Source organism: Sceloporus occidentalis, unplaced genomic scaffold (genome assembly GCF_023333645.1).
Source record: "Sceloporus occidentalis isolate IW3139 unplaced genomic scaffold, rSceOcc1.0.p SCAF_2, whole genome shotgun sequence".
Classification (NCBI taxonomy): domain Eukaryota; kingdom Metazoa; phylum Chordata; class Lepidosauria; order Squamata; family Phrynosomatidae; genus Sceloporus; species Sceloporus occidentalis.
Genome location: NW_028316982.1, coordinates 246,172,662 through 246,185,658, shown reverse-complemented (window position 1 = coordinate 246,185,658; position 12,997 = coordinate 246,172,662).

Genomic DNA, 12,997 nt, shown 5'->3' with positions numbered 1-12,997 from the left:
TATGTTGCGATTTGAAAATCTAGATCTGTGCATTCCCTCTGACATACTTTGTATCATGCTTTGTATCTTTTTAAATCTTGCTGGTCATTGACTGAATAAAACATATCTATCTCTGAGAAGGAGATTTTCTGAAAAGCCAATTCTTTCTTATAAAGCGGACAGCTTTAGCATTAGGGGTGATCTTTTGTCAGGATGATTGCCATCAAAATCAAGACAGGTGCAGATATTTGTCATCCCCACCCTCGCAGCTGTCATCTTTTCTTGTTAGCCCAGTTAAGCAAAAGCAAAAGAAGGGCACTGTGTCAAAGCCAGTGTGCCTTAGGGTGGGAATTGTTGGGTACTGTAGCTCTCTACACAGAGATTCAAATGCACATCAATAAGAACAATCATTTCATGCCTTAACAAAAAAATAAAATTGGAAGGGATAGTAATAACTGTGTGCCCTGGGTTGACAGTGATGGCCACGTGGCAGATAATTTAAATAGATTACATCCGGGAAGAGGCCTACCTGGAACAGCAGCATAGAACAAAGAAGAAAGACTGTGGTCAAAGCACATAACACAATCATAACACTTTGAGATCACTTTAACTGCCATGCCCGTATTCTGCAGAATCCTGGAGATTTGTAGTTTATGAGACACTAGAATTTTCTGACAGAGAATTCTACTGTATTTTCTGGCGTATAAGACTACTTTTTAACCCAGGAAAATCTTCTCAAAAGTTGGGGGTTGTCTTATACGCCAGGTGTCTTCTTATAGGGCAGGTGCTGAAACTTCCAAGCCGGACTGGAGAACCATATGTATATGTAACTGAAGGGTGGAGCAAGCTGCAGGCGTCCGGGACGCCCGGGGTATGGAAAAAAAGTGTTTGCAATACCACTCTGATAGTCTTGGAGCCAGGGAGGGGCTGGGCAGGCAGGGAGAGCTGACCAATCCAAGCAGGCTTTGTATACAAGTTTTCCTGCTAAGTATCTGCATGTCATAAGCATTTGAATTAAAATTACCATATTGAAATCAAATCTGATGGGTTTTTTAAAAAAAAATATTTGGTGTGTGTTGGAAGAGAAGTAGTCTTATATGGCGAGTATATCCCAAACTATATATTTTAACTGGAAAAGTTGGGGGTCGTCTTATACACGCAGTCGTCTTATACGCCAAAAAACCGGTAATACTCCATAAAACTACAAATCAACCAAAATGCAGGAATAGTTGTGTTGACCTATTAAACAAAATCCAAAATTCACATTGTTTATATGTTTATTGGGTCACCCAAAAATCACAAAAATCATTATGCTAGTTTTCAAAGGTCACTGGCTTTTTCACCAGGGAAAGGAAGTAGGGGGAAAATAATGCAGGAAAAACAAAAGGAATGTTGTTGAAGACACATGCCTGCAGGTTTTCTTCCTGTGATCTTGGATGTTATAATGAGAGTGGGTCCACACATACAGAAAGCTGAGTTCACTTCATACCAACACATATACACAAAGAGAGGTAGAGAAACATCAAGGAAAAGTTTGTAAAAGAAGGGCATAAAATTTGTGCTTGGGACCCCACAATTCCATAGGATGCAGCCAAGGCAATTAAGGTAGGATCAGAGTGCTACCATTATAGAGTGTGAAAGATCTATGGAAAATTAAGTGTGCCAAATACACTCTAGATTTTTCCTCTGCTCCACTTGCAGAGGAACCTACCCCAAGCTGTATGGGACCTCTGTTGATGCTGGACTCTAGGAGATCTTCCATTCAACTGGGAGCACTTTCAGGAGCAACGATGATAAAATCAAGGGTGGATTCACTAGCCATGCAGCAGCAGATCCACCAGCTGCTCTTGGAGGCACAATTTTGCTTAGACCCAAAACACATTGCAGAAATAATCCTGTTTGAGACCATTTTAACTGCCCTGGATCAAGGCAAAAACATTTTGGGAACTACAATTTTGTGAGACATTTACCGTATATACTGATGTACAAGTCTAGAAATTTAGGTCAAAAAACTGACCCAAAAAACTTGAGTTGACTTCTCCACAGGTCAGTGTAAGTACTGTATCTTAACTCTCATTTAAAAGAAGAAATCATCTCCTGTAAAAAGCAAGAATACTGTATAATATGTGAAGCACTGACCCCCTCTATTCTCTCATCCATCCAGTCTTAGGAGTAGGCACAAAGAGTTATGTCTGATGGAATTTTATAAGTTCCTTGACACTATTTTGCTTTGCTTCATCTTTTAGATCTTTGCTATATGCCCCTAAATTTTATCCTCAACTTATCTACAAATCATAGCAAAATCCATAATTTTGGCCCCAAAACCTGCCTTCGATTTATACACAAGGTCGACTTATAGTCAAGTATATACAGTAGCCTTCTCAGTCAGTGAGCTATGGTGCCACAATTAACTACAGTTCCCAGGATTCTCTAGCACTGAGCCAGGGCAGTTTATGCTGTCTCAAACTGGATTGTTTCTGCAGTGTGTTTTGAACACAGGAAGAATAAAAGAGCACTGAGGGACATGGAATTATAAGGCCAGCCTACATTTTGCTGCTTAAAGAGAAGTACAAGATGGCATCCCTTGTACTGCACATATGAAAGCCAAGCAGACTGACATTTGAATCTTATTTCAATATTTGCCCTAGAATAGCATCCCCTAATGCACCTAAGAGTGGCAACTTGGTTTAGGAAGTGTAGGGTAGGCTGTAGAGAGCCAGTGTGTTGTAGTGGCTTGAGCATTTGACTATGACTCTGGAGACAGGATCTGACTCTCCGCTCAGCCATGGAAGCCTGCTGGGTGACCTTGTCAAAGTCACATTTTCTCGGCTTCAAAAGGTGGCAATGGCAAACCCCCTCTGAACAAATCTTGTCAAGAAAACTCCATCTTAGGGTCACAATAAGTCAGAAACAACCTAATGCCACACGACAACAATAACAACAAGGGTGGGCTATGCTGTACACAGCAGCATCCATCATTATCCCTGCCTCCCCCACCCAGCATCTGTCACCAGAGCCAGCTGTCTCATTTAGCCTAATGAAAGGGCTGGCCCTGGTGGAATGAACAATGAATCAGAGATTCTGGTACAATCTATTGCTCAATTATAGAGTTTACAGATTGATCCACATGTAAAGGATTGTTTGTTGAACATAAACACAATGTGGCAAGCATCAGTATGCCGTGAATCCAGAGCAAAAAGAAAACACATACTTTAGTCAGTACTGAACAGTTTCAGAAATGCTTAAAAGTCTGAAACATCTGGTTGCAAGCACTTTTCATAAATAACAGAGATGCTGTCATCATATTCTTATTCTGGATAATGAATGTCTAAACTTAGTTAAATGGGAGCCAAACACACACTGTTTATTTGACACTTGTTATGGGATGCAAATTTGTATTGTGGAGAGAGAAATCCCAAAGGTGGCGGTGGTGTTCAGGAAAGGAAGAGGCACTAAGGACCATGTGGCAAAATACAATGAATAATGGAGTGCACCAAGGAATTCCAGAAGAAAGTTAGTGTCTGCATTACAGCAAAACATTTGACTGCACAGATCACAAAAAGCTATGGAATGCTCTTAGAGATGGAAGCACCACTACATTTGAAAGCCCTGATGAGAAATCTGTATTTAGGACAAGAGGGAAGATAGGAGGAAGGAATGTCAACAATCCAAGATATGTGGATGACACCATACTACCAGCAGAGAACATCATAGACTTGGAACAATTATTAAGAAAGGTCAAGGAAGAAAGTGCAAAGGCAGGCTTACTACTGAACATAAAGAAAACAAAAATAATGACCACAGAGAATTTACATAAATTCAACCTAGGACTCATTCACACTTAGGATCTTGTACTGGGGAGATCCAAATCTCCACAGCAATGAAATACTAAATTGAAGTTCCCAATGTATTTACCACAATCAAATCTTTCTGTGGCATTTTAATTCTATTGCCATCCACACTGCCGTGCTATCGATTTAAAATGAACCCTCCATTTTGAAAGCATTTGATTGTTTTCAGAGGTTTTTTTTAATGTCAATCAAGTGATGAGCACCTTTGTCATTCTGCTTCCACTTTCGCTGCTGGTGACGTGATTCTGCTTCTGTTGTTGCAGGTAGTTCAGATCTGAACACAAAAAGTGTATAGATGTATAATTTAGCTTTCCGATGCTAAGTTGAGGTAAATGGAGGCAGTGGTGGAAATACTGGCTGGATTTATGGAGCCAGTGTCTTCACTGGGGGAAGACCAGGCAGGATGTGTATGTTTGTCCTCTCTACACATAACCTCTCCCTTCCTGTTTTGGAAGAATCAGTTCAGAATGCCCCAAATTTAATTGTCAGTGCATTCTCATTTTCGGTGATCTGTATCTTTCCAAAAGATGCAGAAAAAAACCTGGTATCAAATATACCAGGATAAGTGGATTTTGAGGGAGCCCCCTGCAAACTGCACTGAGTGTACTTGGTGCAAGTATGAATGCCACAGAAATAACCCAGTTTCCACACCGGGTTATTTCATAGTGTGAATGAGTACCTAGATAATGAGTAAATCAAAATAGTTATTTTGTACTTTGGATCAAACATTGATTGGAAAGGAGACTGCAGTCAAGAAATAGGAGAAAGACTAGGAATGGGAAGGGCAGCCATGAAAAAACTAGATGAGATCCTAAAGTGTAAAGATATATAACTGAGCACTAAAGTTAGAATAATCCAATCCGCTTTATTCCCCATCACCATGTATGGATGCTAGAACTGGACAGTGAAGAGAGTCGCCAGAAAGAAAATCAACTCATTTGAGATGTGGTGTGGGAAAAGAGTGCTGAGGATACTGGGACCAAAAGGACAAATAAACGGGTCCTAGAATACACAGACTGACCAGAAGTCCTCCTTTTCTAAGGCACATCCTGGAGGAATTTTAAATTGTCCTCCATTATGAGCATGACTAAGAAACCTGAATTTATATTTATATTAGTGCTTTTAGCTTTTATTTGGTAATATCCTCCATTTATCTTAAATGCCTTACATTTTGTGGTGCCTTGTCCTCCTTTGTGGTTATGACATGTGGTCACCCATAGAATAGATCAAACCTGAACTCTTCCTGGAAGCCAAGATGATGCAACTAAGGCTGTCATACTTTGGCCACATCATGAGAAGGCATGACTCCTTAGAAAACACAATAATGCTGGAAAAGGTGGAGGGCAGTAGAAAGAGAGGAAGACCACATACTAGATTGATGGACTCCATTAAGGAGGTAACGAATATGAATTTACAAGAACTAAAAAAAGTAGTGGAAGACAGGGAGTCTTGGAGATGTTTCATTCACATGAATCAAGGTCAACTCGAAGGCAGTTAATAACAAGAGATGGGAAGGTGCAGCTTTAGACTTTGGTCCTAATTTGGCCCAGGGATGGATGGTTTGAATCCAAATGATCACAAGGAGCTCAATCCCTGTTCCTGAAGCCCCATTCCATTGAGAGGGAATGATTATCCTGCACACTTCTAGTCTTTGAAGTGAAATAAGCATGTCACAGATGAATCTGTGAGTTAGCTCTGAGCAGCAGTTGGTCATGCCAGGACCATCCCCCATCCTGCTCACCCTTCCAATTTGAAATGGGATTATAGGGAATGAAGAATAACTCAGTTTCCAGAAACATGGGTGAATCTGTTAGTGGTGGCAGGGATGTAGCCAGGATTTTACGAAGGGGGGTCCAGACTAAGTGCCACCATTATAATGGGGCTTGGGTGCGGCGGCCCAGCAGCACGCACCATTCATTTTTCTAATGGAAGCGGGGGTCTGGACCCCAAGAACACCCCCCCCCGCTACGTCCCTGGTGGTGGGAACCTTGGCATGCCTATACTCAGTAGTTGCTAGTTTGCATGTCTTTCTAACACTTTAGTAATAGCTTGTACTCATGTCATTTCCAGTTTGTTGGTAACCATATCGTCTCTCTTCCTGTATCAATTAGTGTTGTTAGTTTGAGGTTGTTCATCCTCCATTTTGTAAACCACATTTCTCTCTGTCCTCCATGTTACAGAGCCTGCCACTATAAGATCTTATTTTTAAGTACAGTATTAGTAAATATTTTTGTATGTTTTTACAAAGAAATCTGAGCCTGCTTTATTTCTCTTCAAGAACCTGTGGGTGGGTGTGATGCAGGACTGGTTGTTGCTCACCTTCTGCTTGCAACTACTAATTACTCTGCTTGTGAGATACACTAATGCCTCAACTTCCCAACCAAATAAATTGATGGCAGTCATTGACAAACAAAAGACAGGGTCCCTTGCATTTCACACTGCCATGGTGTATAGTGCTGACCAAGTGAAAACTGGAGATGGCTCCTGTACATTTAATGGTTGCGTAAAGGAGAAAATTTGAACAGGTGTTCCTTGTCACCTGGTTCCCTGACAAAAACCATCTGATAAAATGTCCCTCTTATACACAACCATTAAAGGTACAAGAATCGTATCCAGTTTTCAGTCTAGCAACCATAATGGCAATTTCTATAGAAAAATGACACAGAAATTGAAATCAGAGACCTTGAGTTCAATAAAACAACATTTCTTTTTCAAAAGGTGCTTATTCTATCTGCAACAGATGACTACCCACTGCTTATTTGAAGTCTTTATCTGTAAAAATTCAATTTAGGATTTCCCTAAAGGGACTAATACAGCCTGAGTAGTTTAATCCCTACTTGGTTTATCTGTGTTTCTGAGTCTCTGAATGATTTAACTGGTAACCCATATTTTAGCACGTGTGGATTACTGACCCATTAACCCAAAGATGTTTTAATCTGATTTGAATTAATGATTTGAATACCGGTTTGCTTTGGCCATAGGCAAGTATTTGTTTAAAATTTTGACAAATTATTTTCCAAGATCGCTTGTTAATAGTCTGTTAATATGCTGAAGACATTTTCTTGTTGGATGATTTATTGTATAATATTCTTTTACATATTTCTAGTACCAGAAATATAACCTGCCATTAAATACATTCAAATAGAAGTATCATTTTAAAATATGGCCTCTGCTCCAGCAATAATTGTATGAATTCAGGTGTGGCACATAACTAACTACACACAGGTAAACAATGAGTGGAATAGTTCCAGATGGGTATTTCCAGCTATGGTTTATTGTGTCAGAGCTTGGATAACCCATTGGTTTTGGAGCACAATTCCCAGAATCCCTAGACACCATGAGATTTATAATCCAGAAAGACTTTTCATGTGAACATCTGTGTCCTATCCCCACATTTTGGGTGCTGCACTTACAGTCTTTTAAAGAAGGAATGCTAGAACTATAAAAATGTTTCATTATGAAATGTTAAAGAAACTTTCCATATCTGTCTAGTAAATACTAGTATGGTGAGCCCTTGGTATCCGTTGGGTTTTGGTTGCAAGACCCTAGTAGATTTCAAAATCTGTGGATGCTCACATCCCATTAGATACAATGGTGTAGTAAAATGGTATCCCTTAGATAAAACTGCAAAATCAAAGTTTACTTTTTGGAATGTATGCATTTTATAAAAAAATTTCGAGCTGTGGATGATCAAATCCATGGATAAAAAAATAAATGGATATGGAGGGCTGACTTCTGTATCAGCTTGTTGCTTCACTCTGGAATCAATCACATTACAGGCAAACATGCCTATTTATTTATTGCAAAGATTTTTATAATACTATTCAGCAAAGCTTTGAGGGTGGTTTACAAAAGACAGGACAGAAATATAAATGTGTGCCCCATGCTAAATTGAAATTTCCATGCTCAACAGGATAGTGGTCTGGAGAATTCTTTGGCTAAAATTGGCTGGAACTTTCACACCAGAAATCAAAGTACAACAGTAGCAGTAAAGGGGGTCATTGATGAATTTTGAATGAAGCACATTTCAAACAATCTCAGATGGAGGAAAAACTGAACAACAATGGCATCATGCGGTAAGTCCTTTCCAGAGGTGCAATTATCCTGATGTAATTGTGTTTTATTTGCCTGGTGCAATAAAGCCCTAAATATAATATGAATATTTGTTCCTATTACTGGGTGTCTGTCATTTAATCTCTTATATTAATAATATCTGTTATGAGATCTGTGACGAATGTTGCTGTCCTTGAGCAAGCAGGGATCACCAGCATTGAAGCCATGCTATTGAGGATGCAGCTGCGCTGGGAAGGACACGTTTCTAGGACGAAGGACCATCGCCTCCCCAAAATAGTATTCTACAGTGAACTCGCCACGGGTCAGCGTAAGAGGGGCGCCCCAAAGAAGAGATACAAGGACTCCCTGAAACAACATCTCAGGCTAGATCACCAACAATGGTCCTCCCTGGCCCCGCATTGGGAGGCATGGAGACGCACTATCCATGACGCTGCAGCCTTCTTCGAAAGCTCACGCTGAACGAGTCTCGAAGAGAAACGACAACACAAAAAGAACCGCAACCTGGAAACATCACCCAAGGAGACTTTCTGCTGTGCTTTCTGCAACCGGACCTGTTTATCCCGAATTGGCCTTTTTAGTCACCAACGCGCTTGTACAAAGTGTGGGATGCGTCCTTCCTGAATCTTCGTTCGCGAAGCAAAGCCAGAGGGAGATATAAATTAGGTTTAATTTTTGCAGATAAGTAGTCTGCTTCCTATGTATTCATTCATTTAAAGCATTTCTATCCCACTAATTAGTACCAAAAAAAAGTCTTCCATGGTAATGGTAGTGATGGTGGCTTCTACCCCTCCTTTCCACTAAAAAGTTTGAGTGGGGAGAGAGAAAAATAAAAAATAACACTCAAAAAAGCTATAAAAGTCATCAAAACAAACTGAACAGTAAAATCATAAAAATCATCATTACAAAACAATCCAAACAATAATACCGTTAAAATCAGTGATCAACAAGATACCTGTTTGCACACCTTTCCTAAGAGTGGGAAGTATGTGTAGTATTTGCAACCCTGAGAGAGTGAGTGCATTTCACAATCTAGGAAAGAAACAAGGGAACAACATATCTGGGAGCAACAGTCTATGAAAAACAGCTTCTCAAGGAAGGATTGCAATTTTAAAAGACCCAACCAAAAAAAAAAAAAGAAAGAAAGAAAGAAAAGGGAAAGGGGAGGGGAGAAGAAGAAAGGAAGCAAACTTTCAGGAGAGCTGATGGAATAACTTTTCAGTCTGCTAGAATGGGCACAGTGAGGGGTGTGATAGAGATGGCCTTTCAGAAGTAAAGTAATTATGGATACATCTGACAAATTTTGGATCTGTTGTACATGTCCCAAATAATAATGTGAAGTGTGAATCATTAATGTCAGTTCCAAAACACTCTCTGTGATCAACTTCCCATCTGTCCCAGGACCAGTATTCCTGACGTTGTTACCTGTTCTGTGTCATCTCATTGGTCATCATTTGAAATTTTACACAATGAGATGAACTTGTTCATGAATTTATTTATTTTTTAAAAACTATTTTTAAGAGAAAGACATGCAAACATGTACTCAAGAACAAGTATCATTGTAGCATAAAATGCTAAATCTGGGCCAAGGAAGTCTGGTATGAAATCTTCATTATACCATGGATTCACCCACAGCCTGTATACATTACATTGTTAAACTAGTTTCAAATTTATTTACCTGTCATATCAAGAGATGCAAGAGATGTAAACTGATCAGGAATTATTATTGGCAACCTTTTAAGGCTATGGTTTCAGGGGTTCATTACATGTAGGCCATAAGAGTTAAACTGGTTGCAAAGAAATATCAATGGTTTACATCTACAATGTTTATTGACTTGAGTTGCACTGGGTAAGCTGCTACATCTCAGCTTTAGTTAGTTCCAGATGTTTAAAATGGATGTAACATTGGCCGGCACCTTAGGTTTATTGGAGGGATGAGAGAGGAAACGACCCTTGCCTGCTAAATGTAGTGCTGAAATGAATTGCAGTGGTTTGTTTCTTCTTAAATTATCTCAAACCATTTGAGGCAGGTAAAAGTAGGTAGGCCACTTACACTTATGTTGTCTAAAAAGAGAGGAAATCCCTTACTGGAAAAACCTGACTAGGAATTGTATATCTTAATGTCTAGGTATGGGTATACATTTGGAAATAATTACTATAATTTAAATAGAAAAACACAGAACACATCACCATAAAGGGGGGGGGGGGGGAGGAGGCTGGCTAAGTGACCTGTAACAATTTCCAAGGGGGCTGACAAGTTAATCCACTGCAGGAAAAACCCGGCATTTCAGGCACATATGAAGTCGAGGGGGTTGGGGTCGAACGGTAGGCAGTGGGGTCAGAGGGAAATTAAATACAGAAATATGACAAGGACAAGAACACTGTTAACTGAATGGCCAGTCACAGAATTGTTGCTGACAAAACAAACATCCTGTCACTGGGTGACTCAATTAACACATGTAATGTGATAAGAAACCATTATCTAGCTGAAAGCTCAGGTGATAGAGAGGAACTTCATAATAATTTGTAGCTCAGTTGTCTCCCTTCAAAGTTGCTTTGCTCCTCAACACCTACATGTAAATGGCCAGGGCAGCTTCCGGACAGACGGCATCAAAACACCTGGATGGTGGTGTAAAAGGGCCATCTGTTTGGCCCCCTTGGTAAATTCAGAGACCCTCCAGACAGTCTTTACAAGTTGCACCAACAAATTAATTAAGCCTTTCAATTGTAACAAGCTGCTGCTTTAATAGCTGAGATGGAGATTTGCACAGTCCTTTTCTCTTCACCAGAGCTGAGGCTACCAAAACAGAAAAATTTGAACCCTCATTTATGCTACTTCAAACTGTAGATTATTTGAAACAGACATTGTCATCTGAACCTGCCCTTGCACCCTTTCAGACCAGGGATTGTCCTTTTTAAATAGGATACAGTATGTCTGCTACATCAAATCTGGATATTAAGTACAGAATTCAGAACTGAGAAATTACTTTCAATTATTTAATTTTTTTAAAGATTCATCTTTTGAAGACCACAGTCCTGTGGAAAATTCTGTCAGAAAATTCCTGTTTACATTTCATTGGGCTGGGTATACAAAAAATTCTTCTGGACTGAGCCAAAGGAATTTTACAGTACAATCCTATAATAGCTATTAGGAACTGAGTCTCATGTTTTCAGTTAAGTTTATTCTGAAATGAGTTTGCATTGGATGGCAAATGGAAACTTGATTTATGAAGTGTCAATAAATTAATTATAACTGATAAAAGTTGTAATTTAAAAGGAAAGTTAACTGATAAAAGGAGAAAGGGGACAAAATATGATTAAGTCATTTGATGGTGCCATATGGACAACATGTGAAAGCAGCCATGCTAGGAAGGGTCCTCCAGGCAAAGGGAAGAAATATTTCAAAAGATCTAATGAAAGGCCTAAATAGATAACTGGAGCTGCTCAAAAACCAGATGGAAAGCCAGAGTTTGAAGCTAAAAATAAACAAAATTGGTCAGACCTAAATCCTAATCCCCTCCCTTAAAAGAGATGGATACCTTAGATGACCCACAGATTGTGGATGGGGTTTATAATGGCTCAGCTAGATAGATATACTCTTGGAGACAGCCTTTGTTCAAACCTTGGTCTCAAATATGTAGCCACTGGAATGAGAAGAAGGAGAAAGAGAAAGAAAAAGGGAGGACAACAGAACAATCAGAGAGCAAACAAGTTGAGAGAAGTCAGCAAAGCAGAACACATTCACAGAGGAAACTCTGGTGCTGATAAGTCACTTATAAAGGCTGTGAAAAAGAGTATAATTTTCTGTCAAAATTATAGAAATGTCAAACATGGAAAGACATTGGCTTAGATCCAACATAAAACTAGCAGAGGAATATATATATATATATATATATATATATATATATATATATATATAATCTGCTAGTTTAAAGACATTGGATGTATATGTCCCAATACTATCCCCCCAAACCCACCTTTGAAGCCATGCAGCCCCCTAACAGAGATATTCCGAAGGTGCTGGAAGGAGGAGCAGTGAATAGCAATGCACCCAGCCTTCTTCCAGTAGCAAGGCACAATGCTAAAGGAAGCAGCATATCAGGAGAGAGCTAGGAGCATCATCACTCACCATCCTTCTCTCCAATACCTTAGGAATTTCTCGATGGTTGTGGTGGATTTATGGTTTTACAGGTAGGGCTTATGGGGGGAGCATTGGGAGACATAGCTATATTATTGCAACTAGTCTTCTGATGCAGGATTTTAGCCTGCATGTATGTGTGGGTATTTTGCTACCATTTGTGCAATACAGTAATTACAACTACTGTATATACTCATGTATAAGTCTAGAAATTTAGGTCAAAAATTGACCTAAAAAACCTGAATTGACTTATCCATGGGTCAATGTTAAGTATCTTAATCTTAACTTATTTAAAAGAAGGAATCATCCTCTGGTGGAAAGCAAGAGTATAATCTGTCTTGGAAGCAATGACCCCCTCTACTCTCTCATCCATCCAGCCTTAAGAGTGAGCACAAACAGTTATATCTGGTGGAATTTTGTAGGTTCTTTGACATTGTTTTGCTTTGCTACATGCTTTAGATCCTTTGTTATATGCCCCTAAGTTTTACCCTCAACTTATCCATGGGTCCTAGCAAAGTACATAATTTTGGCCCCAAAATTTGCCCTCGACTTATACATGAGGTAGACTTACAGTTGAGTATATACAGTATACTAACAGAAGGTTTTGTTCTGCTTGTACCATGTTGAATCTAGTCCAGCTTCTTCCCCTGACAGTCCTATAACTATGATAGAATAATATGTTTTTGAGGGGGACACTTTTGGTTGTTGCAATGGTGCAATAGCTGTAAAAGTGAATTCATATAATCATGATGTTGTAAGTCAGGCTTACAACATTGTAATTACTGAACATGATACTAGCTGCTATCTCTTCTGCATCCAAGTACACAATGGAAAACTGAGCTAGAACCTTTTCTAACTCTGGAAATTCATTTCAACTAATGCAGCATTTTTTCTGATTACCCAATGATGCAGCAGGATCCAGTGATACAGTTAGGGACCTGAGGTTCTTGTGCCTCAG